Consider the following 18,140-nt stretch of genomic DNA (forward strand, 5'->3'; position numbering starts at 1 on the left):
GACAACAAAGGTCAGCTCCCCCCAATATCACTCTGCTAGAAATAAAGAGCTTAAAAAGGCAATGAAAGTATTTCACTACAAGAAAAGTTCTAAGACCTGATCTGCCTTGGAACATGAGCCACAGTGTAAGCTCATACAGTACAATCATTTATAGAGAATCAAAGGATTAACCAGCTCAAAATTATGACACAATCTACCTAGAATCATAATAATTTGGAAGGTCCCACCAGCCTTTTACATGTTTTCAAGTTTATGGCAGGAATCGTCATTGGTCACTGCTGTTTAGCTAAGAAAATATGGTTCACAGTATCACAGAGCTACTCACCTTGGGGTCTGCAATGAGAGTGCAGCAAAATTTACTGTGTTGCTCTAAATCATCCTTACCTTTGCCTCAGCATTTACACCTTAGTGTAGATATCTTAATGGAAATAGGACTTAGCAGGGAAAGAAGTGCTTTTATTATTTCTTTCTCATTCAGGATGTGCAAGTGTGCAGAACTCTCGGGCATCAGCTGAGACACAGATATGACCTTGTTCTGCGGGACAGGGACTTCAGTATTACAAACATGCACAGAACCCATGCTGCTGTGGGTCCTTTCAGAGAGCTAGTTGTGATGTCTGATGGAAACATAATAATACGGACAACAGGCTGCAAGTATCATTCCTTTGTGAACTTCACTGTCTCACCAGGTCAATTTAATTATTCAGAGAAGATTAACAAAGAGAGAAATAGCACCATCACTAGACCCTGCAACATTGTGCCTTGTCCCTCTGGCAGGAGAGAGGAGGATTTTGTGACTGAAACAGAGCAGAAAGACTTACAGTGGTACTCTGGATGTTCTTCATGACATTGGACAAGCCACTTGAGCTCTGTGTGCTTCAGTTTCCCCACCTGTAAATCTCCATCATCACAGTTTGCAGAACCACAGATTCATTTTGAGCCCTTATCCATTAGAGCTTTTGAGACACTCTCAGATCCTTAGATGAGAATTGCTAGAAACTATCATCAACTCAGTAACTATATTTGCAAGCAACAACTGTCTATTTCGGCTGAGTCAGTAGGGCTGCTCCTCACAGAAAGCTCTTAGCTTAGTAGCTCTCATGGGTTGAGAGAGCCTGAGTTTCAGTTCTGATGAGGTAGCATGAGAAAATGATAGCAACATGTACAGCACACTAGCAGTTGCCATACTTCATCATTGGAAGCTGTTAGATTTAGGTGAACATGAAGGTGCTAGCAGACAAATACGCCAAACCCTGACAGAAATAAATGGTAAGAAATGTTTTATCAAAGAGCAGGCATTTGCCATAGGCCCAACACTATGAAATGCAGGCCTCAGTTTCTATAGGAGCCGTTCATCTAACATTCAGTATCAATTAAATCAAAGCTGCCTTAACAGTGTAAATCATTCTCTTTACACTTACACCATTTCTTTGTTAAGCTTCTCAGACCTGGGCTTGTGTGAAATCCAAGGACAGCCACTAAAAGTTCTACATGTACCTTGCAGACAACTGCAGTATGTTTAACTGCATCCCTGCTAGGTGTGCATAACTCCAGTTGTCCAGTCTTCTCTAGAGAAGGAGAACAAGAGGAAAGTTCATTGTTTCCCCAACAATTTGCAAGAATATCTGAATTAAAAATGGAAGTTTTGTCATTTGCATTGCAAAGGGAGCAGGGAAAGAGAGGAAGTATTGTTAGGTATTGGTAATGTAAAAGCATAAGTATGCTGTTATTTATGTAATTAGTTATTGCTTTCATTATGGGTGCAGTCTTAATGGTTATAGTATTTATGTATAATTACCTTAATATTCACTGAAATTTCCAAGTAGCTCCCTAATTAACTGTCTCAAATATATAATTACATTGCATCTTTACGCAAGACTTGCCTAATTAACGTAGTTACACCACTTCTTTGTGAATGTGCATTATTAAATGCTCTTCGCATCATTCTTCTGACTTCTTGTAATTCACGCTTTACAAAAATTAAGACCCTGAATTAGAAACCTTCATGAGCAACCAGCTCCAAAAGCAAGCACCAGATGATCTTTTCTTAATAAAAAACAAATCTTGCTAAGCCTCATTACCACTCCCTTTAACAAAAGCTTTCCATCTGGATCTGAAAGAAATCCCAGGTACCATTGTCTTTTAAGAGGGCAGAGAAAATACGTCGCACATTTAAAGAGAAGAAGACTTTGCTGCCATCAAGGGTCCAAACTCCTGGACTTCCTAAATCTTCTGCCAACAAGCCTGTCTGGTAAAAGAATCGGGTGAGTGCATGATAGCACCCCCATCACTTGGCAGTGTCTGGTGGCATTGTCAGAATACAAGGAGGAACAAGGGAAGACTTACTGGTGACACTACCCTTCAAAATCATGTGTGCCATGGTTTTAAACCAAGAGCTTTGAAATCCTTTTTGCCAAGGGTTCCAGCTCTGCGCTTGGCATACTAGCTGCCACTTTGAAGTGTCTTGCATGTCACGGGTTACCAGTGTATCACAAGCTGGGAGCTCTTGTCCAGCGTGCAGCTCCTAGATCCATGGGCAAAGGACCGAATGTCACCACCAGTCTGCTCTGAAGGATTTAATTGTGTTTATGGACTGAATTCCTCTGATCCTTAGCATCCTCCAGGATGTTCAGCTGTAACCTGAGAAGAAAGGGAGTAAGAAGAAATTCTGGGATCCTGTCTTGCAGGTCATTATGTCCATCTTCACCTGCCAGTGAGGACTACACTGATAGAGAGGTTAGGCCAGAGGCAGCTTCTCTAAACAAAAAGAGATGCACTGAAAAGCAGCAGAGCTAAAGAAAACTCATCAGAGCTCTCATATAACAGAACTAAATCTGAATCTGCTGAAAGGTAAGGACAAGATTTACCATTCCACAGCCAGAGCAGATGCCAAGGAAGAGTCTGATTCTGATGGTTTCATAGGTCAAACTTCCCCTACACTGGACCCACTCAATGAATCCTGTTGGCTGGATGGGCATGACAAGCCCAACGCACTACAGCAGCGCTGAACTCGCTCACCGTTTATTTGTATGTGATCAGCTTGCTCAAAGGCAGTATGTTTTTCACACCCTGGGATTTTTGAAGCAGTTGGGTATGCATCACAGACATTTGCCAAGGATTCGTGTACTGGTTAAATGCTTACCCCAACAGTTGGGACTTAGAGAAAATCTTGCCAAGTGTGCTTGTAGAGTCTACGACTGCTTCACCTAGTGACACCCATTCATAAAGCAAGTGAAGTGGGGAGGAAGAAATGTGCTTCAAGGGCATTTACTTAGAAATTGTTCTCTTGCAGAACTGAGGTGAAGGCTGAGAGAAGTATGATAAAGATGGTCTCTGTCTGTTCCAAATAATCTGGTTTGTACATTAGTTGTTCATTTCCAGTGTGAGATTTCTCAACACATGTGCATGGCAGCTAAATCTCAGAGGTGAATGGGCAAAACCTCTGGAGCTCAGGACCCAGGTTTGTCTGCATTTACCATCGCAAAGTTTGCAGCAACCAGCTGTCAAAGACAGGCATTACAGAGATGTCATCCCATTTCATCCCCCACAGCAATCACTGTGTACTAGTACATATAAACTATACTATACAGGAAAACTAACCCTGGTAACTCTGCTTGAATATAGATATAATTACTTTGGTAAGCAGAGTGAGCTTTACAAAGGAGGCTGACATTTTCAAGTGTAGAAATGTGCAGTTAGACACCTAAATAAATAGCCTGGCTTTCAGAAGCACTGAACATTAGGAAGTCAGAATAAGAGCTACTGTGGGCATCTTCAAATATCCTGCCCTATACGTCTGTGTATTTTGGCCATTTAATAAGTACATCATATTTTTCCATAGAAGTCCATAATCCTAAACTACCTATATTAAACAAATCTGCGCTTAAACAGGTTCAAGCACTGAACAAATATCAAATCCATCACTGCTAGCAAATCGCTGCTATTTTAAAAGAGCATCTTGCTTTTTGAAATAGCAGATGCCAGCTCATATACTAGATACAATAATTAAGCACTTTGTATTGCGATACTTTAGATAGATGTTTAACATATCAGTTGAACATGTTTCAGCCAACGTGTGACGTGCATGGAAAATACACTGTCATTCCACCGTGGGGTTTTTCCACTTGCATTTTTTCCTTTGGTTTTATAGTACGCAAAGAGTGACTGAAATAGCCAGTCATACAACATCTGGGAGACAAAAAACACACACAGGAAAATGCAGCAGAAGGGGAAGATTCATGAAAACAGGAAACATTAAGAGGAGAGTGAAAATATGTCAAAACAAAGGAGGCAATAGACTGTCAGAACAAATGAGTTCACCCATCGGCACAAGTTCCTCAAGAGCCTTCAGAGACCAGCAAGGTGACGTATGCCACTCCTGACACAAAAGGACAGCAACCTTTTGAACCTCCACTCTGCACACACATGAAATATGGTGGTCTACCCATAGACATGCCAGCTCCATACAGAAAAAAAACCACATTTTCCAAGCCTGTGCCTTGCTCTAATAGGAAACACCAGCATTTTAAGAACACTGCTAATAGCAAATACAGGTGCTTGTGGCCACAGGTGCCCAGTAGGTGCTTAGACCTAGTTAAAGCATCATTCACAAACACAAACATCGCAGAGGACATTTTGCTCCATGTCCATAGCCTTTTCAACAGTGTTCGCACAAATGGCCTTTTATTTGCCCAAAGCTTTACCAGTGCTCCTGTATTTCAGGCAGACAAGAGTATTCATCTGCATCCTTTACCTTCCCTCAGGTTTCTATTCATAGCACTTTAGTCATTCCTTTGGATGCCGTTAATATTATTCTGTGCATTGGGATAGTTTCCCAACAGAGTAAAACATGATAAATACCCAAAGCGAGCAGCCCTCAGACTGAGCACTGCTCACCCAAGCTGGTCAGGCCACGTTTCAGTGACAAATACAAGTGCAGAAATCAGGACATGGTGCAACATGAGAAGCTGTGAAAGCAAAGGCCATTTTGCAAGAGGTTACACAGACTTTAAAGCCTGTCAAAGCAAAGCTCCCCCTGCCTTTCTGAGAGGACCCTCAGATAGAAGGAGCCTTTGTAAGACACCATCAGCTCTTGAATCGCTATAACTTTAGACAGAAAAGCAGCCAGGTATCACCTATACAAAGACAAGTTCCTTGTGTGGGATTTTCTCGGTCTTATCACAAAGCCATCTAGGAGGATTTTGACTGAGATGTGGTACCACAACGCTTCATAGCAAACTAAAGCCCAGCCTATAGAAAATGAAGGATGTGAGGGCAATATTAAAATGAAAAAGCCAACAGAAAAAAAAAAAAAAGCAGTTCAGTGTAGCTCACCCACTGGCTTCATCATACAGCAGATTCATGGGCTCTCCCCATTTCAGGCTGAATATTTCCCTCAAACACAAAGGCCATTTAGATGCATAAATCCTGTTGACGCTGAAAAGGGAGGCAAGCATTTAAATGCATTTGTGCCTTCAAAAATCTCCCCCTGTTATAGTAAAACTAAGTCGCCAAGACTTGCAATAAAATGGATTCACCGGTGACCTATGGAACACCCCAAAGGAAAATCGCACTTGCTCCTGGTACAGGATTTGCTCCACGGGGCAAGGAGAGCCATTGGATGGGCCCCGCTGCTTCCCAAGGACATGATGCTCCTTCTTCTCTAATCCAGGGAGAGGAGCAGAGCCTTGGGACCAAAGGCACATGGGCATCATGGAGGGGCTGATGGGAGGACAAAGGGGATGTGACAGCCACCAAAGGCCATGCAGCAGGGATTCTGACCCAAAATTTCCATCAGCTTCAGCAGCCTCAAAAGCAAAGTTGCCACCTGAAGGGCACATGAATTTCATGAACCTGTATCAGCACATGGCCTCTAAAAATACTACAGAAGGTATCTGAGGGTGTTTGAATGGCTGCCTCCAAGGGCAACAAACAGTTGTAGGACACCAGCCTCAGTAGACGTGGGTCTCCAGCATGTGTCCTTGAAAACTGGGAGCTTGAGCATTCCCTCCAGCCTTGCAACTGCACTGCCATACCCATGGGTGTTTTGTCTTACTTTGAAAACAAAGTTAACACCTTTTACAAACTCCAGTTTGTACCCCAAAATCCTGCATTTTGCACTCAAGACCCAAACACGACCACAGAGTTAAGCAGCATTACTGAGCATCCATCAGGCTGGATGGACCAAAAGAGAAAGGAACAGATCCTGAAAGTTCATTGTAATCCAGGACCACATCATGTTGCATAAAAACCTGCCCCTCTCTGACCACAGATCCCCACAATAATCGGGCAAAGAAGGAATACCCTAACTCCCCCAGCTGCCAAGGCTTTCCTACAAATACACACACAGCAACATGCGCTTCAGACCCAGGGATCAGAAAGCGTGTGTGACCCTGCTCCAGCCCCCAGGAGTGAGCAGTACTGTGGAGAAGCAATGGGATCAGCAGAACATGCAGAAAGCGAACCCCTAACCACATACCTCTGCTTAGAAAAGTTAACGTTAACCATTACCTGAAGGGCAGCTCTTCCACAAGGCGTTGATTATTCCCCACAGCAATGAAATTAGGAAATATAGAGGGGTTCTGCCAAAAAAAATACACAAAAACGAAAAAAATCCTCTTAATTGCATACAGTGCTGCATGACTTCACAGAGCAAAGCTTTTCTTTAAGATCTTAAGACCACCCACAAGCATAACACATGGCCTGGAACCTGAAGAGAATATCTGAACAGGGGTCTCAGCATAAGGATGGGAGGGGGGCAGTTTTGCTTGGGCATATGCAAATGTTTGTTTCTATGGGATCAAATAAAGATTAACTATTTGTTGTGCCTGGTTATCGTTTGACAGAGCTGGGGGCTGCTTGCTAAAACAGGGAGAAATAAACCTTTAAAACCTGTGACACAGGAGAGTTATTTGTCTGTGCAAGGCTTTAGTCACGGGTTTTGGTGCTTTATGTATGGATGTTGTGCAGGAATAGGACAACAAGAGCTTTGTTCAACTTGATCATCTCATCAAACAAGGCTAAAAGAATAAAAGTTGGGATGCAAGACTAAATGGATATGATCTGAATGCATATTTGTGTTACATCTAATACAACTAGCATCATAGATGAACAAGATCAAATAAATGGTAAAACCTGACAAAGAGAAGAATAGATGGTGTGTGGAGCCATCTGTTTTGGAGGACACCCAAATCTGTCTGAATCAGGAAGGCCAAACTACCAGCTATTCTAAGATCCTCCATTCCAAGAGTGGCCTAATACGCAACTACACAATCAGCTTCTCTCACCATCACTTTGGCTGCAACTTTTTTGTGCAATTAAGTAATTTATTCCTTTCTTCATCCTCCTGATTCTAATGAATCCAAGCCACAAACAAGCCCCAGTTGCTCCTATTCAAGGAGTCTGATTGCATCTGGCAGTAATTGCTGAAAATCCTGAAGAGGAAACAGGGAAGGAAAGCATATTGTTTGTGGGGGTAATAGGTGAAGACCTGCCTCTCTTGACCTATAATACATTAGTGTCAGTGAACATTTGGCAGCCTTCAGATGATTAGCAATGAAGATGAATCAAGCAAAAAAAGAGGTAGAAATCTGCCTCATCTGAATCGCCAGAACTGCATAAATTTGCATGTTGATTAGCTGTTCTTTTGTCTGTGTTCCTAATTATTATGACACATTATGTCTTCATCATGCAAGATTCTGATCTGTCTTGTTCAAAATGCATGTAGAAAAAAGTGCTGTTTATTGATTCAACATGTAACTTTAATTTTTATGTTTGCTTTAATTAAATACATATTTGATTGCCTTTGACTGGTGTCTCGGATTTTTTTAACTCTTATTTACTTCCTCCTGTTGACAAACAAACAGGTAACCTTTCTTTATTCTCGGATCACTTGCTGATTGGAATCCTCCCCACCCCTGTCCTTGTCTTCACTCACAACCACCTTTGCTTCCTTGTTAGAGCCAAGATTGCCAAAACAAAAAGTCCTTAGGTGGTGAAGCACGATAGCTACAGCACTGAGCAGGATTTCGAGGACCTTAATGATGTTAACAACAGCAAAGAAGTGCACGTACTACAGGGTCAAGGTGATTTTCTGTAGATTCTGTAGATTCATTAGCAGTAAGAAAGCACCTGGATAGGCAAAACTTCTGATTTGTGGGATTAGTTACAATGGGCTCGATACTGCCCATATAGTCTATTGACTGTCACAGCAACAAGATTAAACTCCGAAGTTCCTGACCCCAAAGGAAGGGAAGTCCACAGCATCCCATTGACTCTCCTACTTAACTCCAACAATCAGGACATTTTAGCTGTTTATGGGAATTGGGGATCTTGAAATTCACATTTCTTCCTATGAGATTTGTTCAGGTGGCTATATGCAGCCAAATCAAATCAAAGCCAAATCAAAAAATATAGAACTGTAATGACCTAAAGGAGTTTCCAGAAGGTTTTCACTAAAAAAAAAACAAACAAATTATGATGCCATTTCTGTACTGTAAAAACAAAATAATTTAATTTATATTTTAACCTTTAACTTTTTTATAAAATCTTGAAAATGGAACAATATTTTCAGTTGAGAATCAAAGTTTTTCCTTGTAGATGATGTTGGACTGTTTAAAAATGCTGAAAAGAAACAGGGGTTTTGGCACTTTTTTACCTTTTCCCTCAAATTTAAACAATTCACTAAAAGCAACAAAAAATCATGCCTCATTTTGTTTGACAGAAAACTGCCTGTTTTTAGCAAAAACTTCTTTTGAGATTAAGCATTTTGACCCTCTCCTCTGCCTGCTAATATCAGTTTACCTTTATTACATGTATGCTTATCATGAACTCTGTCCTGTTTGTAGTGGGGGCAAACAATATTCTGCTTGAATTTGTGTTTGTTAAATCAGTAACATGTTTGTATAACAATAAGCATCGTGTTGTAATTCAGTCAGCTAAATAGCTCACAGAACTTTGCACATAATTCTTCAGGTTGTGGGTCAAATATGAGGATCATCAAGTTTGACTGCCTTCCTCTAAGGGTAAAAATGGAGTAATTCCTTATTGCTTTTAGTCTTCTGAAATCTACCCCCTCAAGAAAAGGAGTAAACAACCTATTACATTTTCTCTAGGGGCAGCAGAACATGCCAGTCAATATACAGATATTAATCAAAACTGTGCTGCTAAAGATGCCTGAGGAAGAAAAAGCCTGTACATTCAAGCCACTGATTTAGCTGTTCTTTTTTACCATTGTACCCTTGCCAAACCGAATGAGATTTGAAACAATAACACCTGCCGTTCTTCACTGTTAATGGCACATGATTGGCTACAAGTGTAATCAGTTGCTTGGTACCCACTAATCATCTTGAAACACAGGTAAATGTAAATCCACATTTCGAAGAATATAAACACGTAATTAACACGTAGCTACAGAAAAACTACTGGAATATAAAGACTTCAAGGCTTTGACATAAACCCACAAGGCAGGAAGGGAAAAGCTGTTATATATTCAGGCTATTCATGTTTATTTTCCCTCAGTCCCAACCAAACCATAGTAACCACCACCATGGACCTCCTCCATATCAACATCCAGGAGTAACCGAGGAATCAAAAGAGATCTCACACGTAGACATAAATAATCATAGGGAGCTAAATAGAGGCAGCTAATAGACTTTCTCTTTTCTGCAATTCTCTTCCCAAGGCACTTCAGCACACACCGATCTGCACAGAGGCACAGTGCTCTGGGCTCACCCAGCCTCCACAGCACTGAGCACAGCCAGGGTTTGGCTGAGTGTGCCCCAAGTCAGGCGAAGCACATTGGAGAAGTGGGTCCCACTGGTGTGCGTGATGTGGTGCAAGCCAGCATTCCTCACCTCCACCCTGCAGCAGTGGCCTGAGGATGGGGCAGCCGGCAGTTACCAGGACCACGGCTGCGTGCTGCCATCACCAGTATCAGTACATACATCTACTGTGAGTATCATAGTGGTTCTCATTCATCAAAGGAGAAATCATACCAATGAATGGATGAATTCTTCACCTATTGTCCTTTCCTACAACTTAATTAGCAGGAGGGATCAGTCACTTCTTCATAAGTGGAATTCAACCCAGCCTCTTTGCAGGATCCAAATGATGTCCTAGAAACAGGATCCATCACCTGGTGCACAACAGCCAGCTCTCACACACAAGAGCTTATTCCAAGTTTGAGGGAAAAAAAGGGGTTCTAGGTGGTATCCCACAAAGCTAGCACACCGCTCCATACAAAATTCCCATATTAATACAATTCAGTTGAGGTTAGTAACTCCCCATAACCCTCTCACCATTTACCAATTGGTCAGTTAATTTACGGAAGATTGGCTCATTCATTTCTAACTACACATGCTTAGGGGAAGGGTCTTTAAAGTGGGGTGGGGGTCTTTAGACCTATAGGCATGATTTCTAATGTTATAACGAGGGTGTAATGATGACAGTTCATTGAAAGGACACCCTAACCATGTGCTGTTGACGTATCAAAGTCATATATTGGTGATTTCCATGTGTTTTCAGGATGTACCAGTCTTCAAGGATAGTCTTTTCTGGTAAGAAATTCCTTAGCCCTGTTTCTTAATCCACCTACACAAGGCCAAATCCTCCTCCCTGGTTATCAGTTCTCTTTCTTAGTGCTGTTCCCAGGTCATCCTGACCTTTTAGGAGGCCCTTGTATCTGTTTAGGCTTTTTCCACAGTAGCACACATTCCAATTTTAAGTAGATTCCTACTTAAGTTCTTTATTTTTTAACTGTATGCCTACAACACAAATCCAAACAGTTCTATCTTCTGTAAATGCTTCCCATCCCCTCCTATGAAAAGCAAGAGCATTCTTTTACATCTGGCCAAACTTAGCTTCATTTAAAAATCCTAGAAAGTGCTCTCGCCCAGCTCATCAGAGGAGTATTTACCAATGTGCTGACAGGACAGGGCTTCTGGCTGCACTGGCTGCACCTCAGAATTCACTCTGTTTTAGTATCTGTTTGTCCTGGATTTAACCCAGCGACAGTGTCTGGCTTCCTCACGCTGCCATCTGTCCAGGATTGCTCCAGAGCCCAACCCAGAAGGCTGAAGTCTTGAAAGAGGGAACCCAGGGGACACCAACCAAGAACTACCAACAGTTTGGGAATTAACTCTCACCCAGCCTTGAGCTAATCCACCCTGCAGACACAAACTCTTCCTAACTAACATCCAAGAGGGTTTGCAATTCCCAGGCGAGATCCTGCAGCTGCTAGGCAAAGGGTAACTTGGGCTAAACCTGCTAGAAGGGAATCTTTTAGATCTGGCACAGTCTGGATTTAAGGCAGGCTGTGGAACTGAAGCTATTTGAGTGGCATTGATGGATGACGCCCTCCTGTCAGTGCAGAGAGGGCAGACATCCATCCTCATCCTCCTTGACTTCAGCATTAACTGTGAGATATTGCTGTCTTGCTTGATAGGTGGCAGAAGTCCAGGGTAATGCAGTAAAAGTGTTTTGAGTCACTCCTACTGAGGCATACCCCATGACTTGTGAAAAAAGTGTTATCTTCAGCACTACACTCCTCTTTCCTGTGGGCTCCCGATCTGTATTCCTTATGGTGCTTTCCTGTGCCTACACAGAGCCAGTAGGTGACATGGAACAAACTGGATTACCAGAGATAGGCAGGGGAAATACAGGTAAATCTAAACTTCTGTGTACGTAAACACGCTGCTACTGCCAACGTGGCAGTGGAAGAAAAACAGCTGGTTAACTCCAATCTAAACAGAGGTAAGACAGATGGGAGACATGAAAGCATCTTTAAGAGCTTGTCACTTGAGTGCACTGTGCCTGGCAGGATGGTGCATTTCCACAATTGGTGTGCTTGGTTTATAATTTAGGAGTGCTCTTGGATTTGTTACTGATGCTAAGTTTTCCCACAGCACCCTCTGCAAGTAACAGCCCTATTCTCTCCCATTGGCTAGGAGGCTTTCTGCCACCCTGGCAGGTGATGACCTTGTCTCTGTTATTCATGGCTGTGTCACTTCTCAGCTGGACTATAGTCATTTGAAATATGCAAGCACGCAGCATTCATGCTTAGAAAACTTCATTTGCTGCTGCAATGCATCTCTTCAGTGACAAAGGCGTATCAAACCTGGCATTGGGCCTGGCACCAGCTTCCCATGGAATTCCTAATTGAGTTCATGGACTTCGTTCTTATCATCCTCGTCACATCTAACACTTTGTATAAAGCTGCAGCAAAGGAAACGTTTGACAGATTTGCTCCACTTGCCCAATGAGCTCTCTGCAGAAAGAATCACACACATCTGTCCGGAGCCCTCAGCCTGTGGATTTAACATCTTCAGGGAATGAAAACCTTTATCAAACCTCCCTTCCATCATAAGGCATATTTCTCTGACTTGCATAAATAATAACATCAGAAACACAAAACCAAGGTGCTCCGTTACATCCACTTCTCCCTCGTCAGGAAGGTGAGGGAGGGAATCGGTATGTGACTGGTGCACTAGTACAATGCTCATCAATAGGGTGTGAGGAGCTGGCTCACATAACTGTGGATGAGCCACATGAGCTTACTCCCAGCCTCAGCCACCAGTGACCCTTTCCTAGGCCTCTCCCCATGTAAAAGTCTCCTTGTTTTGCCATGTGATCCCATTAGAAGGCTCTGACAAATGGTGCAGGGTCTCTTCCTGGAGGAAGCGTTTTCCACAGTGCCTGCTCCCTATGGCAGACCCTTGCTCTGCAGTCCCAACAGCAAAGCCAAAGCCTGGTCAGCATGGTACAGTTGGCCTGGCATGGCCCTGGCACCAGGGCCAACATAGCTACACAGGGGTGCCAACATGCAGGGCACACACGGGTCAGCAGTCCATGTTGGGCCTGTTATGCCTGGGAGATACCTGGATCTGACCAGAAAGAAACCGAATGTGTCTCACTCAGGTACTAAAGTGCATTCACTGTCCCTATTTTTATTTTACATATTGTCCCTGCTCAAATAAGGAATGTGCATTAATTCTGTACATTGCCAGCTCCTCAGCATGGATATTACTGTAATTGTTTAAACTGGGAGCTTGTACATTTGTCTCAGCATAGTAAATGTGGTTTTAAAGGCTTTTGGCAGGTCATTTGGCCTTTAAAATCACATGTTCTTCTCCTTATTCCAAATAAGACTTTTTCAAATGGATTCTTCAAGTGCTGCAGTATTTTTAAGGCATTATTGTAAATCCCATCTTCAAACAGTGAACTATCTCCAAGTCCTGCAGTCTTCAAAGATCACAGCAGACGATGGTAAGATGGTAGGTCACAGGACCAGGAAGCACATGGAAATTATTTACTGTATAAAACTAAGAAAGGTAATGAAGATCTGTGTAAAGGATGAAAGCTCTTTGACTAAGAGCAGTGTTTTCTGAAATTCACATTGTTTATTGTGGCAAGAGTCACTAGTTAAGAGGCTTCCTTCCCCATAGGTAACTTTCAAGTTGCTCATATTGCAGCTAGTCCTAAACATGTCTATATCTGGGGGACTGATGTATTTCATCTAATTTTTTGATGTAAGTTCTCTTTATATTCAAGACAGATCGATGTTTATTCCGTACTCAGATTTCTACCAATATAATGGTCAGTTACAGGTATTTTTCCAGTGTATTGAACCTCGTACAACTCTTCATGTTCACCACAATTAAGGTATTTACAGTACAGCTCTACTTGCCTTCATTCTGCACTTGCAGTAAGCAATCACCAACATAAAGCAACTCCCTCTCAGCTGAATTGCACCCTCACAGTGGAGGCTGTGTTGATTTAATCAAGCCTGCGTGGTGTGAGATGAACCAAAGCTTAGAGCGACTGCAGCCGCCTGCTTGGGATCTTTCCTGGGGAGAGGGATCCACCACCAGCGCTTGTGGCACAGGTCTCCGCTGTGAAAACTGAAGGAGCAGCAGAAACGCTTTGAACAGACCCAAAAGAAGAGAAGCTAAAAGCCACAACAGGCTGCATTTGACCATGAATGTTTTCCAGCCTTAGCAGTTCACAGTTGAGGTCAGCTGGAGCTTTTTCAGCTGTTTCTGTTAGTGTGGCTGGCTGAGATTTCATCAAATGAGAGGGAAAAAGGACCTTTCCTTACACAGGGGATGAGATTCACGTTGAGACTTATGAAAGCAGGTGCTGGCCGTAAAGTTTGCCAGTATGAAGTACCCAGTCAACAGAAGAAAGCGCAGGGTCTGGGGGACATAGTGATTCCCGAGCTTCCGGTATTCCTGCCTCACCCAGCTTTTCCCTCCATCAGGCTCTTGAGGCTTCTCCTCCTCCCACTCCTCCCTTTTCCCGAAGCCTGGGAACAGGTCAGACGACACGTGGCTGCTCCATTCCTGCTGGAATCATTATCTGTCCCTCTGAAAACGCCTGACGTAAGCCATGCCTTCCCGCCATTGGCCCTGAGGCGCCCACAGGGACCCTCACCATGGCCGTGTGCCCACCACACTGGGACAAGACAAGGGGCTCACCCGCACCCACCCTCCTTTCCTGAGGGTTTGGGAGGAAAGGGGAAAACACAAACCTGGAATGACCTCAGGAGCCGGGGGGAGCTGCCCGGGTGTTCCTTCGAGGCCAGGCTGGACGGAGCCTTGGGCGACATGGTCTGGTGTGAGGTGTTCCTGCCCATGGCGGGGGGGGGGGGGAACTGGGTGAGCTTAAGGTCCTTTCCAACCCTAACTATTCTATGATTCTGTGTTGGCCATTACGGCCACAAACACGGATGCAGGAAGAGATGATAAAATGCTCTGTGGGTCAGAGTTACAGGCAGAAACATGCACCAGCAAGAGGCCAAATTCCTTGAGAACGGAGGATTTGGGGGGCACTTCAGCTTTACCCATCTGGTAGGTCCTGGCCGCCCAGGCAGGAGGGAAACGTGCGGCGGCAGCGGCGGCACGGCTCCTGCTGTCAGCAGTGGGGCTGCCTCTGGGAGCAACACCGCTTTGGGGTCCAGATTATCCTTCCTCGTGCTCCTTTGTTTGCCGTTGTAATCTCCGTCGTCATTCTCCTTGATAAACAAACAAGAGAAAAGATGCAATGAGCTGTAAGAATAGATTTGCACAGGGCAGACAACGGAACATTTAATTTATTTACCTCTCCTAACAGATACCTGGGGTGACATTTATTAATAAACGGCATTATCAGGTGTCTGATATGTAGCTCACAGAAATTAATTACCCAGCCCATGGTAAAACCATAACAAGCCTGCAGTGCTGTAACATTTGTGCTAATTGAAAATGAGATAAGTGCTGTGGGTGCAATTTGCATTCAATGCAGTGTATTAATTATCTTCAGTTCTCTTCATGATAAATATACCTGACTGAACCACTCTGCTAATTTACTGTGTAATAGAGTCATAAGTGGATTCCCTTAGGTGACCAACTACAGGCATTGGGCTCTTTGCAACATCAAGGCCTTCCTCTTTTCCCAGGCACTTAAATGGGCTAGCAAACACGGAATGCTTTTCTTGCAGGCTGTGTTGGGAGTACAGAGCAGCTCAGGATGAAATTAGGGATCAAGACCCCCTCGACCCAAGACTTCCGTACTTTGTAAAGCTGAAGAGGAAGCACCTCCATCCATGGCAAGCCGTGAGGTCTGAGGAAAGGCCTTTCCCCGCCTTGCTCCTCATCCTCCCCCCTCCCCATTCATTTCACAGTCAGGTTATCCTGGGATTTAATTACATTTGGTGTGAGGTGTAAATTAATTGACTCTTGTAACACCCATAATGATCAGGAAAATTCAGATTTAAAGATACTGTGCAGTTCCAGTAGATTAAGGCACTAATTGTTCCGCTCTCACCGACTATGATTTACGTGGGGATCAGGTTACAAAACCAATATGTGCTCAAGTTAAAGCTCTGTGGTACCATACAATTAGAACTAAAGCTTTTTGTAAATGGGCCCAATAATGCAAAAAGCTCACTGCTAATCCTGGGCTCTTTAATTCAGAGGTCACACATTGTCTAAGGCAAGCGCTTATACTATACGCAGCCGCTGTCCTTTATTCACCCTCCTCCTATGCAGCTTGGGTATCTGAATTTGCCACTAACCTTGGACGTGCTGTTACTAATTTCAGGGTAGGTGATGGCAATGCAAGGAGATCAGGGCCAGCCCTTTGCTGCGCTGCCCCCGGAGCAGCCTGAGCACGCTGTGACGGAGAGGTGATATCTGCCTCCTCCGGCTCCCCTTCAGCGCGCAGCCTGCGCATGGGGTCAGCCCTGGGGCTCCGCTGTCAAGTAAGCAGACATCCGGGGCAGCAGACGGATGGAGGTGGCAGTCACCGTGGCAGCTGAAGGGGCCAGGAGGTGGTGCAGGCAGGGAGAAGGGGCAGCAGGAGAGGAGGGGGGACAGGCTCTGCGCCCCTTCATCCCGCCTACCCCACAGCCAGAAGCGCTTTGTTATCGTCATGCAGCCGGGTGCTTTCTCATCACTTTGTCCTTGTCCGGCATAGTTTTCCTTGCTGAGCACCTTGCTGTCCTGGAATCCAGCCTAGTTTTCCTTGCTGAGCACCACCGGGACAGCTTTCCACCATCCTCCACTGAGCATGGGATAGCCAGTGTTGTGAAGGTGTTCTCACAGGGCAGGAGGAGGCAGTGGATGAGCATGCAATCGGTGTGCCAGAGCAACTAAGAGGTGAGAAAGATCAAGGTGAAAAGAAGGTAAGAAGTTGAGATTTCAATGCCAAAAGAATTGGTTTGCTTTTTCAATAGAGTATCAAGTACAAAAAAGCTGGAGAGAAGGTGCACATCTGCCAAAGACATGTCCACGTGTTCCTTTTGGAACAGAGAAGGCTCTCCAAGCTCTTATTCTTTTTCTAAACACATCAACTGCAAGTACAAGCCAGTTTCCCAAATAATTTTGTGTGGCTGCCCACACACTCTTTGCATTTTGTGTTTGTTCAGATTTAATACCAAAGGCGCACTGTAACATTTTAGAGCCGTTTTTAACGTGCTGGTATGATCTGTGTCAGAGACCTTAGCAGTGACATCTACAAAGGCATCAATTATATCTCCTCAGCCCTTTCCTCGTTCTCTGGTAAGGAATTCTTTGGAAGGATAAAATCTGAGCTTTTCCTGAAACGGTTACATTGCTACAAGGACAGCAAGGGTCTGCCTGATGAAGAGGGACCTTGTAATGGTGGTTTACTGGGGTGCCCTGAGCAAGGGCAGGGTTATCCCACCCAAAGCAGGCCTGTCTGACATCACTGACTTCTGGAAGCAAGCAGGCATGGGGCAACATGCGCTGCAGCCACCTTTGCTTTATCATCCACCCCTTGTTATGTCCCAGGCCCAAGGTGGAATCCTCTCTCAGATGTAACTCTCCATCTGGGCTATAAATTCTTTCTCTGAAGAAGGAAAAAAGCCTCAGTGGGGCAGAGGAGCATCTTGGGGAGCCCAAGGACCCCCAGCGCAGATGACTGAGCCAGTATGCCTAGCGAAAGGTACTGCGACATCTGCATCTCTCAGCACCACATAGCCCACATGCACCTCTTGCCACTATGCTGCAAGGGTGTCAGCATCCTCATCCCTTGGGCAAACAGGACACAGCAGCTTGCCCAAGGGTGGCCAGCAAGCTGTGGCAGGGCTAAAGCACAACCCTGCTCTTCTGCATCCTTGTTTTGTGCTCAGTATACTGGGCCCCCACTGCTCTTACACAAGTGCAGTGGCTCAAACACCTTCCTGCTCTTTCAAAAAATCCAGCACTGCACAGAATAGGCCATGAGATGTGATGGAAAAAGCGGGAGGGAAACATGAACAAAAAAAGTTTTAACTTTCTGTGTGAAGCACACATTTGCTAAATAGAATCCTAATGGCATTATTGTACCTAAAAACAGAGACTTGAAAATGCTGTATACATTATTATGCTCATTATCTACCAACTGCAAGAATGCCATGCTAAAACTAACTCAAAACACCTCAGGTAAGGTAATTGCTACTAATGGATTTGAAGTGTGCAAAATTGAGCGTTATTACACCGACATCACATTCTCGACTTGGTGAAGCTGTTGGATATTGTAGTTACCAGCTCACCCATCTCTCGATCGGGCAGAGATTTGAGGAAAAGGGCAAGCTCTCTGTCATTCAGCACTGGAAGGAAAATTCAACAACACAATATTACAGCAGCCTGTTTGCACCTCGT

This window comes from Pezoporus wallicus, unplaced genomic scaffold (assembly GCF_028554395.1).
Source record: "Pezoporus wallicus isolate ANWC-B61680 ecotype Strahan unplaced genomic scaffold, APGP_CSIRO_Pwel_v1 contig_14703, whole genome shotgun sequence".
Classification (NCBI taxonomy): Eukaryota; Metazoa; Chordata; class Aves; order Psittaciformes; family Psittacidae; genus Pezoporus; species Pezoporus wallicus.